The following is a 19,697-nucleotide window of genomic DNA, read 5'->3' on the forward strand; positions in this document are numbered from 1 at the left end:
TGCTTTCTCCTGAATCTATTCTTCAGTTTTACAAGTGGTTTTTAAGGTGCATTCAGTGCATTGAAATTATTCCAAACTAATATAAATATGTAGAGGGCAGCAAAAATGGTAAGATCTGCACATCTGTGTGAGCTGACTGTACAGCTACATAAAGATGCAGTAGAGAGGGGGCCCTGAGGGATCCAGCTGCAGCTCCCTGATTTCAGGCGTGCCCTGCTCCTGTACAAGTTAGGACTGCACAGGACCATACGTCAGTGATGGACTGGGTGCAGGGAGCTCCATTCCACTACAATCTTTCCCTCCCTGGCCACATGTTGCCCATGAGTCATTTCTTTTTGCTGGTGTAGGACGTGGCACAGCTGATTCCACCAGCTTTCTGCCAGAAGACAGCTTCTCTGCACCAGACAATTCACTACTGGCTGTTCACACACTTCTCACAAGGTGACCTCAGCACACCAGAGAATCCAGCCTGCCATTTAAGAAAATGGCAAGCCCTTGTAAAATTGCATGTAGCAGGTATCTGCTCTTGTCCCCAACACCCTAAAGCCTCCACTACTCTCCAACCCTTGCCCCATATGCCAACATCTTCCATGTGTCGGTCATGCCCTGTTCAGCCTCCGCAGGAGCTGAGAATATCCCAGCCACTTCCGATTCTAGACAAAACTCTTTTCCCCCCCTGGCAACAGCAGCACTTTCGATTTGCAAAAAAAATGGTTTACCCCCTATGCTCTTCACAGTGCTTCCATCTCTCCTCCCTCCCTATGGCTCTTTTACACCCCATTCCCATGTTCAGTCTCTCTTCCCGTCACAGTGGCCTCATGCCTGAAGGTCTTTGACTATCTCATGGAACCTAATCAAGGTTCACAACCATGTTCACATTCACACCCACAATTGACTTTATTATGTGGTGAGTCTAGAGCCCAGACAATTATTTTTAATAATTATTATTTTACCAGGAGAGAAAATGGCTAGAGTTTTGTTCCCCAGCTAGACTCTCTGGCAAGCCGCATGCTTCCACTTCATACTTTACACAGCATCAGCCTCTCTAATGCAAACATCTCTTGGATGTATCTGTGTTCCGGTCTCCATCACTAGGTGTCACTAGATAATCTAATTACAATCCAGACTGTACATGAAGCAAGTGAAAACTCCTATTCTCTTAGCTAAAATTTAAGGTGATATTGCCTAAATGAAGTCCTACAGCATAATTATACATGTTATTGATGACATCATAAGGTGCAGCCATAGAATATGAAACTAGAGACATGAATTTGCAAAACTACTTTCTAAAGGAGCTTAGTCATTCCTAACTCAAAAGAGTGTTTCTCATAATTCTCATTGACATATTTTCTTTCTTTCTTAGGACCAAAGGCTCTCTTCAGAGCCAGGGAGACTGGAGTAACGTGTCTGTTCTGACATGGCAGCTCCTTTACTTCAAGCCAAATCTTTCCTTGAAGCCTGACCTGAATTGCAACTCCTGTCCAGACAAATGTTGTCTTTTCTCACATGATTTTCAGCCTGCTTTCTGGAAGAGTGAAACAAATGCAACTCAGATAATCATCTACACATTGCCATAACCTGAGCACCTGCCTGGCTATTCTCAATGCTGGGAACCCAGCTACACAATGTTTTGCCCTAAGATAGTGGAGTGAGCCCCACCTCAGATCAAAGTGTAAACAAAAGACATTTTTCCAATAAAGTCTTTTCAACAGGTTCTACGGCCATAATGAATACAAAAAATCATCGTTTCAAAAAAATCTCTGAACGTGTAGAGTCACACACATGAAAACACAGGGAACAAAGAAGGAAACCACTATTTGTTGTGACTTCCTTTGCTTTTTCAGAATTTTGTTCAACACCCAACTGAAAGCTCTATGTTTTAGGTGTTTAGAAGGAGCCTGTCTGAACCTTATGAGGCTTTCTCATCACTGGATAGATCACCTAAGCCAGTGTGGTCACTCCATAAAAGACTGGAGTCATTCTGTGTACAGCAGTTGCAGTGAGGATTTTTGCACAGGGAAACACAGGCTTTTGGCATTTAAAATATTGTTTCTCACTTGGTGGCAGTTTTATAAATTGCACCTTTGCACAGCACTGCAAAGCCAGAATTCATTGGGTTTGCTTGGTGTGCAGAATGCTCAGCTCAGTATTAGAATTTAATGAAACAGTGGTTTAAAGCAGCAATTAGTTTACTTAATTAGTAATTACATGCTATTTCAACATAGATCTGTTTTGTGACCTTTTCTAATTAGATAACTGAATGAGTGTCACTTGTTCAAGAAGGTCTGTCTGCAAACAGAAATAAAATATTTCATTCATTTGCAGTGAAGCACCCTGGGATTTTTCACATTGTCTCAACATTGTTATAATTTTCATCTTCCTGTGTTATGCATTCAACATTAGATTAATTAAGTGTCCAATTATCAAACTCAAATATAAACTGACTAGGTATTCCATACAAGTACAATTCTTTAACAGTACCTATCTTTTCCCACAGGCCCTGCTAATTCAATCCTTATGAGCTGGAAGATATTTCTGCCTGAATGCACTGGAGATACTTCAGCTTTGGGAAAGGAGATGGCTTTCTATGGAGCCTCAGTTGTCATTAAGAGGACACTCTCCCTTCCTTCATGAACCGTGATGAGAAACACTCAGCTTTTAGGACTGGATTCAGATAGACTTTAAAAAATGCTAAACTGGTTGAATTAAAGGCTAGGTTCCCCTGGGCTTTAACACAGCTTAGCATATGTTAAAGGCTACACAGCCTTGTCTAACCTCTGTTTGTTAATCCTTTCTAACACCACACCTTTAAATCCTAATCTACAGAAGGTCTTTAAGTGCTTTGCTGGACAGGGATGGAGTCAAGCAGAGAGTCAATGAATCAGGGCCTAAATGACGACATGGCTTAAACAGTAAAGATTAAGATAGACAGGTGCAGGTTACAGATACAGTCATGAGTTGTTGATTGGTAGCTAGCTCTGCAGCTGAAAAATATCGGGTTCTAGTCTCTAGTAGTAGCACTACAGACCATCTCCTGGAGGAAATGTTTTCGGTAATAACAGTTTGATGCTTTGGAGTATTCATGGGCAGAAAAGATATTGTAGTCAGAAGATTCACCTCTCACTAAAGCAGAGTTTAATTATATGGTCTTTCCAAGCAGGAATCATGGGGCTGTGTCACAGGTTCGCTTGAATCACTGGAGTGTCTCAAGCTCTCTTTCGTTTTACAGCAGACAATTAATACCCAATGCCAGATGACCACATGGGCTTTAAATTCTACAACAGTCTTTCACTGGCTCAGGCAAAAGGCACGATCAGAGTTAGGCCCCTTACCAAATCAGGTTTCTGGGTTAAGACTAGGGAGGTCCTTCTTCCCCTGTTCCAGCTTTACCCTGAACTATCCCTGGAGGAAGCAGTCAGATTTTTTAACCTTGCCTGCTGTGCCCTGAGTGGCTTCTACCCACTCCTGGGTCTTCTAGGTGCTGGAGGACCAAATTTTGTTCGTATAACTCTTGGAGGTTTCAATTTGCTGTTCCTTTCTCTCAAAAGGTCACATTTGGGCAGGGTGTGGCAAACCAGTGGCAGAGGACATTAGATGCCCGATACACCTTACAGAGAAACAGTGAGTGAGATAATATCTTTCATTGGTTGGACCAACTTCTGTTGGTGAGAGAGACAAGCTTTCAAGTTACATACACAGAGCTCTCCCTCAGGTCTAGGAAAGGTGTGTATCATAGATAAATGCAAGATCGAACAGATAGTTTAGCATAAGTAGTTAGCACATGTTGTAAGGGACCTAACTACTTACACTATCTGTTTGACCTTGTATTTAGCTATGACATTCTGAGTGCCTTTCCCAGATCTGTGGTGTAAAGTACTGTTGAGCATGTGTAAAGGTGTCCAAATCCAGTCCCTAAAAGCTCTGGGTATGTAGTTTGAAAGCTTGTTGTCTTTCTCACCAACAGATGTTGGTCCAATAGAAGATATTACCTCACCCACCTTGTCTCTCTAATATCCTGGAACCGACCCAAGGTTTTGCTATATTCCACCACTACACCAGGCAGAGAACAGTCTGTTAATTCCTGGAGGCCATCCTTATTGCACTCCAGGACTGTATTATTATGCATGTCCCCATTATTTTCAGTAGAATGGCAGCTAAAGGAGACTGTACAGTAGGTCCCAAGGTCAGATGAGGGTCATCGCTTTGCTGCACTAATGCAGTTAAGTATTAATTCATAACCTAGTTAACTGTAAGTATTCCCAGTCCAGTTGTAGAACATTTTTAAAAGTATACTGTATTCTCCTCTCTATATTATGCCCTTAATTTTTAAACATTCAAGGCCACATTTTCAGGACAGCCTCAAATTGTCCTGTGGACTTGCACATGCAAATGGGGTAGTTCCACAAGCGGTTACCCAGTCTCCTCATGAACTATTATGTGCATGTGCAGTTCTGCGAAGCGTGAAACACAACCCCACTCCTGAAAGAGGTAACCCTTTGGGATACACGTTCAGGATGGTGCTGGCGGGGTTACTAAGAGTGCACCTCTTGTTTTTGTTAATATGGATTTTCTCTGTCTGATTCCCAACTACCACACTGAAGATGCTCCTGTTTAATTCGGAGCATTTGTGGTTCTTGATGCAGAGACTTTGAATCCTATATAGTTAAAATGTAAAAGTTTATTCTGGATTATTGAATTTAACTGTGCAAGTATAATTCTGCATGGGACCCATCGCTTCCGCAACCTGATCCCTCTCAGTAAACTTTTTGGCAAAAGGCATGAAAGATTTTTATAGTTGTAGGAGATCACATATTAAATGTGGTATTTTGGAAGTCAATCACGCTCTTTCCTAACGGCAATGCTGAAATTAACCACTTTCCTGCATAGGACCCTCCAATTCTATTACTGAATTTGGTCTTAATGCCCCTTTGCCTTCTCACTGTGACAGCCCTGCCTCTATATTAACTGTATATATTTATGGAGAAAGAACACTGCCTCTCTTTCTCTCAGTGTAGCTGCATCTGTATTATAATGCATTTAATTAAAATAATATTAAACAGAGTCACATTATCAAGGAAATTCTGGTTAACCCTGAGATTCTAGTTGATCATTATTGTATCTTGCATTTGTATGTATTTTTAAAATCCTTATTAAAGAATCACCCAACCTAACATTTCATAGATTAAATCTGCCTTGTTTTTATGGCCCAGAATTCCAGGCATGGTGCTCACAGGTGTTATGCAAGTTCCTACACAGCAATGCTACAGCCCTTCCTTTGTGACCAGCATCTCTTCCGCTGCTCCAGAATCATGAACTGCTCCTGAGCAAAAAATGCTAAGCATGTCAGGTTTTCCGAAACTTCATTGCCTCCGTATGGCTTAAATGACAAGTATTTACATTGAAATACAGTGCTACTCAGTATAAAGATAGCAGAATTGGGCCCAATGGAAGCAAGATCAGACCCATAAAAATCGGAGACAAACAATGAAGTGAGCTGTAGCTCACGAAAGCTCATGCTCAAATAAATTGGTTAGTCTCTAAGGTGCCACAAGTACTCCTTTTCTTTTTGCGAATGACTAAGTGATGTCAGAAGATAAAGCAGTAAGCAAAAATCCTGTTACTTTGGCTGACAGCGCGTTTGGTCTGACACCAACAGTGCATTTCCCCAGGATTATGCAACTGATACACAGCACCTAAGAGGTAGGATTACAGTGTAGGTAAAACCTAGATATACTGATTTTAAATGGGAAACGCGTAAAGGATATTAACTGTTTGTACACCTGGTCAAAATAAAATACCTCAGATTCGAAAATGTCAAAAATAGATACTCGTGTCAAGCTCTCTTACACTTCTACTGCTGATCCATTTTATCCTGTTCATCTTTTAGCACAATATTTTAATCTCTCCATTTTATATCTGGTTGAAAGTGAAGAGTAAAGATAAGCAGAATTTAAGTTGGCAGAGACATTCCTAATTCAGTTATTCTGATGGTGCCCAGATTTCCTCAGGCAAAGTAGTTTAAACAATTGTCCAGATCTGTATGAGGGAGCAAATTTCACCCAGTATGAATTAGGTTGGATGAAAAGGTTTTACCTTTAGTCATTCATTAATAGCCCTAAATTACTGTGAGAAGCCACTACAGAAATGACAACAGTTTCTTTTCTTCCTGTTTCATTGTGATATGTAATCACTGGGATGATCTGAAACATCATTAAGGCTGGCAAATGGACACCTGAGATGATCTACTTTTGATAGTGCTGTGTGCTAAGAGTCCTAGCTGAACAAGAAAGCCTATAAAGTCTCCCGATTCACCTCAGGCAAACCATCATGCTTGAACTCATGAAATTCCATCAAAATAAAAGAACATTATGGTTCATCTGCAGCTCAGAATTAGAGGACTACGGTAGGTAGGTAGGGCTGATAGAATGTAGACTGACAAGGAACTATTCATTAAAGTCCTTGTTTGCAGATTGTCTTTCTGAAAAGCAAATTTTGGGAAGAAACTGCTTACACACAGTTTATTTTTTATAACAAATTTGGAAAAAAGCAAAATCATTTTTTTCATGTTAGTGAAGCATCAGTAGAAGATATTGGAATAAATCCTGGTCCCCAGGGTACAGGCTGAGTAAAATGCTTTGTGTAGTAAAATCCCTGGGGCAGGAAGGATTGAATTCTACTGCAATTCACAAAAAGTGCCCAGTGTTCCTGTGTAGTCAGGTTTGGCAATTACTATTCCTGGATAGAACGGGGTGAAATTTTTCAGCTGAAAAATTTTGTCCGTGAAAATGAAGATTCAGTGACACCAAAACATTTCACAAATTTTTACTAGTTTCACTGAATTGTTTTGTTAAAAAAAAAAAAGACTAAAAAAATGCAGAGAAAATCAAAATTTTCCAGTTTGACCTTTTTGAAATGAAATGTTTTGGTTTTTCAGTTCAAAATAACTCTTTGTTTCAAAATTTCCTTTTTTCTTTAATCAAAAATGGTTTTAAATGGTCAAAATCAAAAATGCAGCATTTGGTTCAATCTGAAACCATTTTTTCCCCAGTTTTTTGATTCACCAAATTTTTAAAAAAAAAAAAAGTTTTTGGTGTAACCTGAAATGATTTTTCCCCAAATGTTTTGGAATTACCAGTGAGCCAAAACCAAACCCCTTATTCACTCTACTCCTGGATATTGGAAGGAACAACGGAAGTGGTTCACTGTCCATCCAACCCCACCTGGACAGGTGAATCAACACTGGAGGCACATCCTACCTATACGCCTGCAACTTTTCTTGCTTTCCCACAATGCACTTCTTTGTGGTCCTGCATAGGGAAGCCCCCACATAGCAAAGGCATCTACGACATGGCCCTAGTCTAATGAAAAACTGGGCAAATAAAGTTTCTGGGTTTCAGTTAATCTGACTTTGTATCCAATAAATTTCACTTCAAATTTTGGTGCAAACACACACAAAAATTCAATCCAGTTCAAGTCATCACCTGGTTTTATATCAAGATGATGAGCTTTCCTTAGTTTGGATGAAAAATCATTAATTGTTCCAAGTTCTCTTAAATTTAAAGAAATTTAGCAAACCTCTTGATAAACTAGGGCTGTGCTTTTCAGTTTGTAAGCCAGGAACATTTCATGCACTTCCTGGTTTCCATGCAAACGTTTCATATAGCCCTAACAATGAACCCATGTTGCTCATCTTCAGTTCTTTTTTTGATCTGACTAGAAAGATCTCCAAAGAATGCATCTTCCTCTTTCATGCTTGTTTCCTAAAGCCCACTACTTTGATAAGAAATTTGATCCTGGCCCCAATAAATTCATAAACATAAATTCAAACACTATCTTAAAAGTGGCCAGTGCCATTGAAGTGTCTCAAGTTATCACAACCTGGTCAATTTTAAAGCTAATTTTATCTTTCTTCCTCCCTGTCTGCTATACTATTTTGGTATGTTCCAGCTTGCATATTTATATTTGTATGGCTACCATGCACAAAATAATGCAAATCATGTACCATATGTTAGAGTCATCTATTTTCATAGTTTATGCTGCAGTCTCAAAGAATGAAATATAGATGTTACATGCAAACATTTAATTATGGCCGGAAGTTAAATATAATTCTCAGCATTGGTTACTACATGTTTTCCCAATGGCTGCTTAAAACTTGAATTTAATTTTGCAAAAAAGTAAATCACATTTTCTAATTGTTTATTATCACTTAGTTAACTCACTAAGTAAACCCTTCTACTAGATGTAGGTTTCTGAAGCCATGCATTTTGTAAAGCTATATTTGCATTACATTATTATTTTTGCTGTATCTATTTTTCCTGCCAACAGAAAGTGTCCAGTATTCCATTCCTTCTTCATCTTCATCTGAACTTTTCTGTTACTGTTAAAATATGTGTGAAAGCTCTGCTGAGTTATTTTAAGTATCTGATAAGAAAGCCTTCCTTGTTTGGGACCCCTGTGCATCCAATAGCTACAGTAGAATTCAGCATTAAATATTAGTAAATAAATTCTGGGCACTGATCTCGTTAACACAATTAAAAACCCTGTGACTGAGGGCATGTTGGACATTTCACACACAAAGTAAGATGCTGCCTTCACAGAATCATTCAGCTCAGCAGCAAAAGATAAGCAAAGAGCTCAGGAGGCACTCTGTGGAGGATAGAAACAGGCAGACTGGTATAACAATGTATAGGGCATTGGATTACTGATCAGGACACCTGCCTTCTGTTACTGTTCTGCCACTGACTTACTGTGTGACTCTAGCAATTTAAGCCAAAATTCTCAAAAGTGGCCTGTGACTTTGGGCTCCCAACTTAAAATACCTAGTGCCTAATTTTCCAAAGTGCTGAGCACGCATCATTCCAAATGAAGTCATTGGGAACTGCAGGTGGTCACACCTCTGAAAATCTGGCCCAACGTATCCTAAGACTCAGAGGCCTTGTTTGAAAATTTGGCTTGTACCTTGTCCACTGATTTACCTATCTATAAGGTCACAGGGCCTTCCTGTGCACAGGAAGCATAGAATGTGTTTTTATTTGCATTAGCACACTCCCCAGTATATTTGCTTGTGGTGTCCTGTTCCCCATTCCCAGTAGCATTTGAGATGATCAGAATAATATTGAAGAATAGCAAAGAGCAAAAATATTAGCTTAGTTAGAAATTTGTTTCCTAAGGTTAATGAGCTGCTGGTATTGTAAGCCTGATGTGTAACAGGTTAATTTAGCATCTTCCCCTCCCCACTCCAAATTTAGGATTGTCACGAGCCTCAAATACAATTAAATTAATAGATAATATCAATGAAATTAAATGTTGTCGTGGAATAATGGTCTCCCACTGCCACAGAAATCCTAAAGCAAAGTCAAATCATTTATCAAACTGAACATCAAAGCCAAGGCAAGATATTTATTTTCAAAGGGGGAAACATTTATTCTGTGACTGTGGCCTGATACAAAGACTTTACTAATGTTGTACCAAATGATTTATGATGCAGCTGCTCTTGTTCTATTTGACAGATGTACATGGTGGTGGTGAAGCAAGAGTTGCATAGTGTACCACAATTTAAAGTATGCATTCTGACTGGCTTTTTAGTGGGTTAAAAATCAGCTGATCTGTAAAAACAAGGGTTATTAGCCGTTTTTTATTTTTAAAAAACCTCTATCAAACTGATAAATATACCATTTCCTGAGTAACTGCAGATTTACATTCTTAGAAAATGTATATAAGAGAAAAGGGCAGCCATGAAAAAAAACAAAAAACAGTTTGACTGACACCAATTTTATTTGATTTAAATCCTTTCTATTTTACTTATGTCCCTGTTACTTCCATTCCTTCATTACCGGTCACTGGAAATGCTAATGTCTGTACGTTTTCAGGATGCTCTTATGCCCAGCATAGGGTCTAGGCATGGAGAAAAGGAAGTTTGGCTAGGGTGTTCCTACTCCCCCCGACCACTTGCTATCAAAATAGCCCATTGGGACCCTGGGTAGATGACTATAAGTTAGAGATGCCGGAAAGTTGCTCTTACACTAGGGAATGGACCAGCCCCAGCTGGCCCCATGTGAAGGTGGCCTAAAGCCACCTTTGTCCTACTTCTGGCCTCATGCCCAGAACAACTCAGCAAGACATGAGAATCTGGCCCACAAGGAGCATATGGTGACTGACACATACACTTTCCTTTTTCTAGGGTGAAGGGCTTTTAAAGTGTCTTCTATTTGCTGTGTAAACAGCACTTGAGAAATGCTGGAATATTAAACTAGCAAAGAATGTGATTTCTTCCACACTTCTTCTGTTTCTGCTTCCACTACACACATAAAACTTAAACCAAAATCTCTCTTTCCACAGATTTCTAACATCAACTGAAAGGTCCTGATCAGTTTCACCAGAATACAAAGCACTGAAAATCCTCTGTGTTTCAGGAATATTTCGCATAATTTTTGTTTCTCCACAGTCACATAGAGATCCATAGAGACCCCAGATATGTGAAATCGACTACATGGTCAGCACTGGAAAACGGAAAGCAAAAGATTTCAGGCCCTCTTCTGACTCAGAAGAATTGGCATGTAATAGCATGGGAATACCATTTTTCATGTAACAGTGCATTCATACAATGCGTTCCAGCCATAATCTTAGGATGTCATTTGATAGCTCTGCAGCATGTCACAGTATATAAACAGCTACAGGAAAGACATAGTAGATCATCCCCAGCCTGAAGGAAGAACAAGCACTATACTATCTTTTTACCAAAAGTGAAAAATGTATGGTCAGGGCTCTGAGGCTGTTAAACCCCACAACTCTAGCAGCAAAGGGAACAAGGACTTGCACAGGGTGTTATCTGACGTCTTCTGAACCATGTAAATGGGTCAGATTCTCTCTAGGAAGCAGGGACAGTTCAGGTGGGTTGTTCTTTCATTTGAATTAGTTCTGTCACTTCAGATCAGCTTTTGGCAGCTTTGATGGCACTCTCATAACTGCTCATAAGGACTCAGGCTAGACAGGTTCATGGTGTTTTCTCAGAATAAACGGTGGATTGGAGGCAAGAACCAAATTTGTTCTAAAAACTATGTTTGGTTACAAGGGATGGACTTTGTATATCAGCAAACCACATGAACTAGTGAGACCTTGAACCCCCCTCCCCCCTCCAGCCACATGCTCCCAAAGGATGGCTCTACTACTGTGTATCCTGTGGAGGATTTTGAATTGAATGGCTTTAGAGAATAGCTCTGAGACCTTTCACTTATTTACACAGGTATCAAACCATTCCCCATAGAATCAGCTTGCTCAAGTCCTAATCCCGCAAAGATGCAAAGAAGAGCAAGACAAATTCTGACCCCTTTGATTGAAACAGGCTCAGAAAAAGGGAGCAGCTGAGAGCTACTGTAATTGGACTCAAACAGATCCACTTTGGAAACACTAATAACTAATAAGGAAATAACCAGTTATTAAACAGACATAATATTCCTCTCAGGACAGAGAATACCTCCACCCTCACAGGAACTTGAAAGGGCTTTATTTCTCCCCATTATGTTTTGCTTAGCCGTGGATGAAAAGTACAAAGTGTGTGTAGTTCTCCTGCAATTAAACCAATAGCTCTCTTGCTCAGAATACTATAAAGATAAGATACTTGCTTTCAAAGAGGTCCAGATCCATTCCTGGCTCCTAGGTATCAGATGCTCCCAGGTTTAATTCCTCAGTAATTAATTGGTCAGTTTAGCCACCTAACCTTACCTTCCATCCCCAAATCTCTCATAATAAAGGTTAGATTCAAGTTATCGCTGCTTAGAAATCTATGTATTTTTCTTTTAGTCAAAAACTCTTCCAAGGTCATCTCAGTGGGAATGGGCGAGGTGGTCACATCTTGGTAAGCTTACAGTGCCAACTGTCTGCTGAGCCCTACAGAAGCTGGTCCAGGGCAGCTGCCAGCTCTGCAGTGGTGATGGGAAAGGCTACTACAGTCACCTGAGCCAAACTGTTCTCTCTGCCTTATTTGTTTGCCTCCAGATTCATTTATTTGGGGCCTTTATTTTGCAGCATGCTACTTTTGCCTAATGCATCTTTAACTTCTCACACCTGTCAGTAGAGTAAAGAACATCCTTCAACACCGCACCACATGCAAGGACTTTCAACACCTCCCCTCTCACCCCTGGAATGCTGGGAATCTGAGTTTCCCCATCAGCTTAATCAACTGACCGTTCCTTCCCAAATGTTGAGAAATAGCAGCTGGCTAAGTCTGTTCCAAGCACAGTAGATCTAGAAAGATCACATTCTCTATTTTGAATTTCCAGAGAGATTTCCAATCAATGCTGGAAAGACTCTGGATCTTCTCATTCTGCTTTGATTATTTAAAAGAGGCCTGTCACTCATGGTCAGTGGCACCTTACCCTACAAGCAGTCCCATTGACACAAAGATATGTAAGGGTGTCAGAACGTGGCTGCAAGTGAATTTAGTGCTTATGAAGGACTGAGAACCCAAGAGAGTTCATACTGTAGTCATCCAGGGCATACTGTATTGGCCATCTGTACAGGATGAATATAAGGTCTATGAACTACTTTGGACTTAAATGTTATCCCTCTGTATCTGGGTGAACTTCTTCCCCACAGAACAGATAGGGCAAGGGAACAAGCAATGCAAGACCCTCCACTCTGCCCAGCTGGTATCTTTCTTCTCTGACCTAGAGAGACTTCTAGGGATAAGAGCAATGGTGTTTCAATGTTCATTCACTCCTTGGTCTTTCTCCCACTACTGAACACAAGGGTGACAAATTAGTTGTGATCTTTGTGATGTAGACACCTGTCTACTGAGACCTGGACTGAACTAAATACCTGTATAAATCTGGCATCACTCCATCAGTCTGATCCAGCGAGTAGAGCACTGGAGTGTTTGCTTTGCGTTACTCCTGTTGCAGTATGCCATCAACATGATTTTCTCCTGGCTACTATTAACCCTGCTCTACTAATCGTCCCAGGATTGTGTTTCAAGAGCAACAAATAGGCATCTTTCCCTAATGGAGAACAAGCATGACATTTCAGCGGTGCTTTTGGTCTCCAAGAGTGTCTCACAGTCATGCATATGGCTCCTCGATGCAATGTTACTGTATTGTGCCACCCAGCCAGCCAGACTATACAGATATCTGTATTTTTCATTTTTCATTTTTTTCTGATTTAAAGGCCCATCAAGAGATTATGTTGCAAGTGTCAAGTGCAGGTCTCCTCAAGTTACAAATACACAATCGCACAAGCCATTCTGTATTAGAACACAAATAAAGCAAGCTCCCATATTAAGTAATCAGTTTAGTGGAAGCTCTCCTGTATTAATTGCAAAATCGGCAGCTGTTTTTGCAAAGGTAGTAGTTTTTGTATATGTACTGTATGTTTTTAAAGTAAATGAGTAGGGCTCAGTCTTAGTGCAGTGGGAAGGAGTGAAGTAGATGGGGTTATAAGCCACCTTCATGTCTCCCTGATCCTGAACCAGCAATGTCTCCAGGCCAATGGGGGGCTGCAGGAAGGGTGGCCAGCACATCCCTTGGCCCACACTGCTTCCCGCAGCCCCCATTGGCCTGTAGCGGTGAACCGCGGCCAGTGGGAGCCGCGATCGGCCGAACATGCGGATGTGGCAGATAAACAAACCGGCCCGGCCTGCCAGGGGCTTTCCCTGAACAAGCAGTGGACCGGCTGTGAGAACCACTGACTTAGGTGATAAGCCATTAAGCAGCTGTGTGTGAAAATATAACCCTGTAATGCTGCCAAGCTTAGTGAAACCTATGGTATGATGAGTTGCAGAGTAAGTAATGGACATAGTAAATTACAGTTACTGGGGACAGCTTTATTTTCCCAAGATGTCATGACATTATAGGAAGAGAATACAAATAACTTACTTCTTTCTCTCTCCTGCACCTCACTCTTTTAGGCACAATGCAAACTTATGGCAGGTGTTCAGAGACCTATATCCTAGGCCAAAGTTTTTGCTGGTGTAAAATGATGCAGTTCCATTGAAATCCATGGAGCAGCATCAATTTACAGTAGCAAAGAATTTGGTCCCTATATATTAGGATGGAGTAAACACTCCCAATAATCTGAACAAACTAAAATCTAAACAAAAACAAAACCAGTGGAAATTTGTTGGTATAAATAAGAAAGGAATAAAACCTCTAAGTTTTTCATTCTTTAGATAGCATAAACTTTATCTTGTTAATTTCAACTTCATTGTTTGTACAATAGTATTCTGCACTTACATGAGAATTTGACATCTGTTTATTAAAGTGATAAATCTATACAAATGAAAATTATGTCACATTCCATATGAGAGTCTCAAGACATTGTAGAGATATTAATGAATACACAGTACACCTGTGTGGGAGGTAAGTGGTAAAGTATCATTTCCATTTTATAGATGGGGAAACAGAGGGACAGAAAAGTTGAACAATGTGTTCCAGGTCACACATGAAGCCTGTGCAGAGCTGGAAATAGGGCACAGTTCTTCTGACTTCCAACCCTATGCATTAGCTAGAGGATTATAAAGATACGCTGTAGGATAAAGGTGGTTCCAGGATTCCTTCTAGTCATAGGTCTAATATAGTAGTGAGTAGTGACAAATTACCCACTTGAAGCCAAGAAGAAATCAAGAAGCCAAACAAGAAGGAAATTTCAGCTAATAAAGCGAGTCCACTAACAATTTAAAAAAAAACCCATCTTCCTAAAGGAAATGTTAAATCCATAAATATAACCTACCAGCACTCACTTTATATTGGTAAAATAATTACTAACTTTTCCTACGTTAAAAAAAAGCTATAGCCCCCGTCCTGCAATCAGTGGAACTCCATGCAAGAGTAACTGTTTGACCTATATCATGCCTCATTTTCCTTCAGTTGGTACACACTTGCATTCATCTAAAACCCTCCGTAGTGTAATCTGAGGACATATTATACATAATACCTACAATTATATTCACATGAAACAGGATTAAAGCAGCAAGTCTGTCTTTGCACATTGACACTGCAAGCTTAATGTGCCAGGATTGAGTTTCAGAGCTGAGGAAGAGTTATCAGACACAGAGCTTGAGCCAAATGCCTGAACAGATAGGAAGGGTGCAACTAGTGTTAGGGAGTGATGCCTAGTTAAAGTTGCCCAACGTTTTCCATTACAAAGACCCTATTTTCAGTTGCTTATAGCTTTGCCAAACTAACTTGTTGGGCTGAAGTTTTCCATGCCACTTATCTGCCTCAGGCTGAACTTCTTTGGAAAGTTTCAGCAAATACAGTTCAACCATTTTTTAGAATAAGGTTAGGGAAAAATATTTTGCCCAAGTTAAAAAAATCTTACAGCCATTTCATTGAGAATCGTTAGAGCCTCCATGCTTTAGAGCAGGTATTTTAAATTTGGCAGGGGGTCACCCTGGTATCAGGGATGTGCCTTTTGCCATCTCCATGAAAATCCAACCAACTTTGCTCAAGTTATGAGTCTCTGGAAATCTATTAGCATATATTCAGTACAGACTTGTTGGAGTTGAGCAGCTAAATTCTCTGAAGATTTTGTCTGCACTGAGCATGCTTCCTCCGAGGCTCCAGGGGTTGACCAGGACTTTCCATTGCAATTGATCCTCCTGGAAACCAGGGTCACTGTGCACAGGAAGCAGGGAGACTGGCTCAGTGCTCCCCTTGCTAGTGCCCAGGCAGTGAGGAGTAGGAAGCAGCCCAGCTGGAATGCAGAAGAGTGGAGCTGGGCCTGGGGAGAGATGGGGCCAAAGGGCTGGGAATGTTTCAGGGGAGTCTGGGACAAGGAGCTTGGTAAAAGGGACAAGAAGTGGGGTTGAAGAGCTGGGATGGGGCTAGGGAACTAGGATGTGAAGCTGATGGGTGATGGTAGGGGGCTGGAAAGTAAGAGTGGAACAAGGAGCTGTGGGGGGAGCAAGGAGGGACACTGGGACCAAGATAGGCTAGAGGGAATGAGGGGCAGAAGGGTAACCATTACGGCCCACTTCTTAGACACTGGACAATACCCAGGATTCCTAAGTCTTACCATTCCTTTGCTGACAGCAAATAGCTGTGAAACCCACTGGCAGTATGTTTGCCTCATCTCCCTCTAGTGGCTGACTCAGAATGACAACGCATTGCTATTATCAGTTACTCTGTTGGTTCAAGTAGCAGAGGTCTGTGCTGTGCATCTAATGTTTCTATCCTTGCTGCTATGGAATGGAGCCTGCATGTTTCCACATGATGGAATTTGATTTTTCACTTTGATTTTAAAAGCCTATGAAACCACATGCAAAAGAACTAGGTTAAAGGAATGTAAAGGCTGCAGGGAGAAGTACTGAAAAGTTAGGAAATGCCAGAATTAAGTTTGCCCATGAAACCTTAATTTGGCTCCCTTGTGCCTATGCCTTATGCTAGTCTTTGATTGCTTGATCATATACAATTGTTTCCCACAGGACCCTGGCCTTATTCACTGCACTGGAGGGATGATGTTCAGTGAATGAATTAGGGTTCTGTAATTACTGAACCTGTTGTCTGATCCACACTCATCTGGAGAGGTCAGTTTCAAAGAAAAAACACTCCCAGCTTGGCAGATTTCCATCTTGACAAACTGCTCCAGTTTTCCAGTTCTCTTCCTTAAATAACATTTTTTCCTTTGAGAGGGAGGGGGAAGTGCAGGCCAGTTTTGCCCCTGAAAGGGCATGATCTGAAGGAGTAAAGCAAATGCCATGAGAATGTTTTACCCTGAGTTATTTCACTGCAAGTCGTGTTCATCAAAAAAATTCCCATTCTGGAAGGGAAAGATATTTTTAATCTATTAGGATGCTAGTGGTGATTACCATATGAAATAAGTAATCTCCTCTGACAGGGTCTTAGACATTGTGTCACAGGCGAAACCTGAGACTTGGTAGAGCAGAATATTCCTCTCCTCCGTATTCCATAATGAAGCTGCAGTTCTCTGATGATATGCTTCAAATTTTCATTTCAAATCAGAGTCTCATTTACAACAAAAGGCAAGTTCCTCAGCCAACTTTGCCACATGTCCTCCCTCTTGCCCCTCACCTCCATCCTGGGTTGTGACCTGAATCTAACATCCTGATAATATTCAGCATGTTCCTCACTGCTGGGTCTGAGTGAGTCCTTCAGGCTCCCTTCACTGGGGATCTCACTGGATCAACCCCTGTAAGTGCTTTTGGAAGTGCACATTATACAAAACTTGAACCTAAAAGAAACCCCCACATCCTCTTCCCTTGAGGAATCCATCTTAGCCCCTGCTTCCTCAAAGGCTTCTGTTTAACTTGGTGAGGAGGGAATCCCAGTTCTGCTCAGGTACACAATTTAAAGCAAATGTGTCATTTTCACAAGTTCCAAAGTAAAACACAAAAAATAAAAAGAACCACTCCCCTCCCGCACCCACCCACTATTATCCAAACAGACCATGGCAAAAGCAAACCTTCAGGGGCATGGAATAACCCGAACCAAAACAGGGAACATTACCAACCCAAGCTTCTCACAAAAAAATTTCTTCTACTTTTGCCCACCCCCCGACCCCACATACTTAGCTGCATCACAGCTAGGGTCAGACATTAGGGGCAGTGGTGCACCAGTGAAGAGTTGTTCAGTGCCCCTCTCCTGGCAAACAAAAAAGGCCAGCAATGTTTAAGTGCTACTGTTTACAGACCACAACTCCAATAGATCACATGCTGAGAGCTGCCCCTAACTCAGGTTGCAAAGAACAGGGGTGAAACATAAGTACAATTTACCTTTAGTGTGCACTTTTTTGTTGTGCTTTGCTTTTCCTTTCCATTCTTTTATTCTCTTGTTTTCTTTCTCTCCCCTCCCTGCTTCCTTTTTCCCTCTCTTTATCTGTCTCTACATTTGTTTCCTTCACCTCTCTCACTCTTTTTGGTAGTCCCATATCTCTCCTCGTGCAAGGGGGCGGGAACCTGCCAGTGTGCCCTAGCTGACCTGGGGCTTTTGTACACATGGACTCCAAGTCTCCCAAAGGTCCTCCCAGCATAAAGCAGAAAGCTCCATGTAGTATAAGGTCAGGCAGGAGCTGATGATGATCTCTGATGAATGTGGGTTCTCAAAAGCAACCAGAGGCAGTCTGCTTCCTTCTGCTCTTGCAGAGAGCCAGGCTGCTTTCTAAGGGCAGGTCAATCTAACTTATATCACTTGGGGTGTGAACCCCCCCACCTCCGAGTGATGCAAGTTTTGCACTGTTCACCCCGGTGCTATGTTGGCAGGAGATGCTCTCCCACTGATATAGCTTACACTTCTCCATTTGATGGAGTAATTATTCCCATAGGAAAGAGCTCTCCTCTTGGCATAGCGCATCTTCACCAGACACGCTACAGTGACGCAGCTGCACCCAAGAGGAAGAGAAGCAGTAGCTGCTGTTGAATAGAACAGGTCGTGCTGCTGAGCTCACAGCACAGCTGGAGAGTTGACTAGGTAAGCGGTAGGGACAGAGAGGACCCAGTGGAAACAGAGTTGGGGGAATTTTGGCCTTACAGTGTGTTGTCTCTGGGTGCTTGGCTATGTATTTATTTGTATCAAGTGACTGTGTTTCTTACTTGGGCACATTACATGATTTACCTCAAAGGCATCAATAAAATAAAGCAGGGAGCTCAGATAAGGGCAATACCAACAGGTTAAAATAACATAGGTCTCACAGTTTACTCCTCCCAACCAACTTTACCCAATCCAGGTGCCCACAGTTGGCCAGCCTCTGCAGTCCATTCGAAAATAAAAATTAAATTCTGTCATCTATATGTATCAGCCAGTGGAGTAGCTGAAGAGAGCAGGGGAGACCAACAAAGAAAAGATGGACTAGCAGAGAAGGATCAAAGTTGGCCAGCAGAGGAAGTGGAAGGCGGCAGAGAGATTTCTGGAGGGTGCTATGTAATAACCTTGAAGGCCATGGCAGTACCTTGGAGGGCTAGAGAAATGTCCAAATGGGTCTGAACTCAGGACCAAAGACAAGTCAGAAGATTTTCTTTACTCTCCTCTAGCACAATCAGGGATTATTTTGTCTATTGGAGAGAAAATAGGCAGCAGAATAAAGGCTGTAAATGAAATAGTATCGGAGGAAATAGGAACTGTTCCATTATCCTCCAGTTCTCTATTGCACTCCCTATCAGCTCCATCTGAAGCCCAACCACCACCTAAGATGAAACAGGATTAAACTTTCACAGCAACAACAGCAGCAGCTCCAGCTCATCTCAACTAATTTCCGTTACCCAAAAGGACAATTACCACCATCTTTGATATCTCTGAGACTGTCAAAGAAGGAAAATGTTCTTTCTAAAAGCTCTCCCCAGCTAAAGGGAAAAAGAAATGTTAATGTGAAAGTCTTACTTAATACTTTACATTTCAAATGCTTTCTCTGTTTTTCCTTCTTCTCTGTAGCTTTAAGAAAGGATTAAAAGGATTTTCAGTGGTATGTTTGCCGTGGTTCGAAGCGGGCTGACATCTCTGTATACCAAACCCCGGAGCTTGTTTAACACTGTTTAATGTTGGACATTGACTGGGTTATGTTAACACCGTTGGTGCATATATGCCATCTAAGTCTAGACAACAGTATCTGCTGACCTAACATTAACAGCATAGCCAGGGCTAGCATGGGCACCAGCTGCCTGAGTACAAACCCGCCTGGATCCCCTGGATACCTACTCAGGTTGCTAGCCCGAGTTTCTGCCCATGCTACCCCAGCGACACGGCTCTTTTTAG

The sequence above is a fragment of the Eretmochelys imbricata genome, chromosome 1 (genome assembly GCF_965152235.1).
Source record: "Eretmochelys imbricata isolate rEreImb1 chromosome 1, rEreImb1.hap1, whole genome shotgun sequence".
In the NCBI taxonomy this organism is placed as follows: domain Eukaryota; kingdom Metazoa; phylum Chordata; order Testudines; family Cheloniidae; genus Eretmochelys; species Eretmochelys imbricata.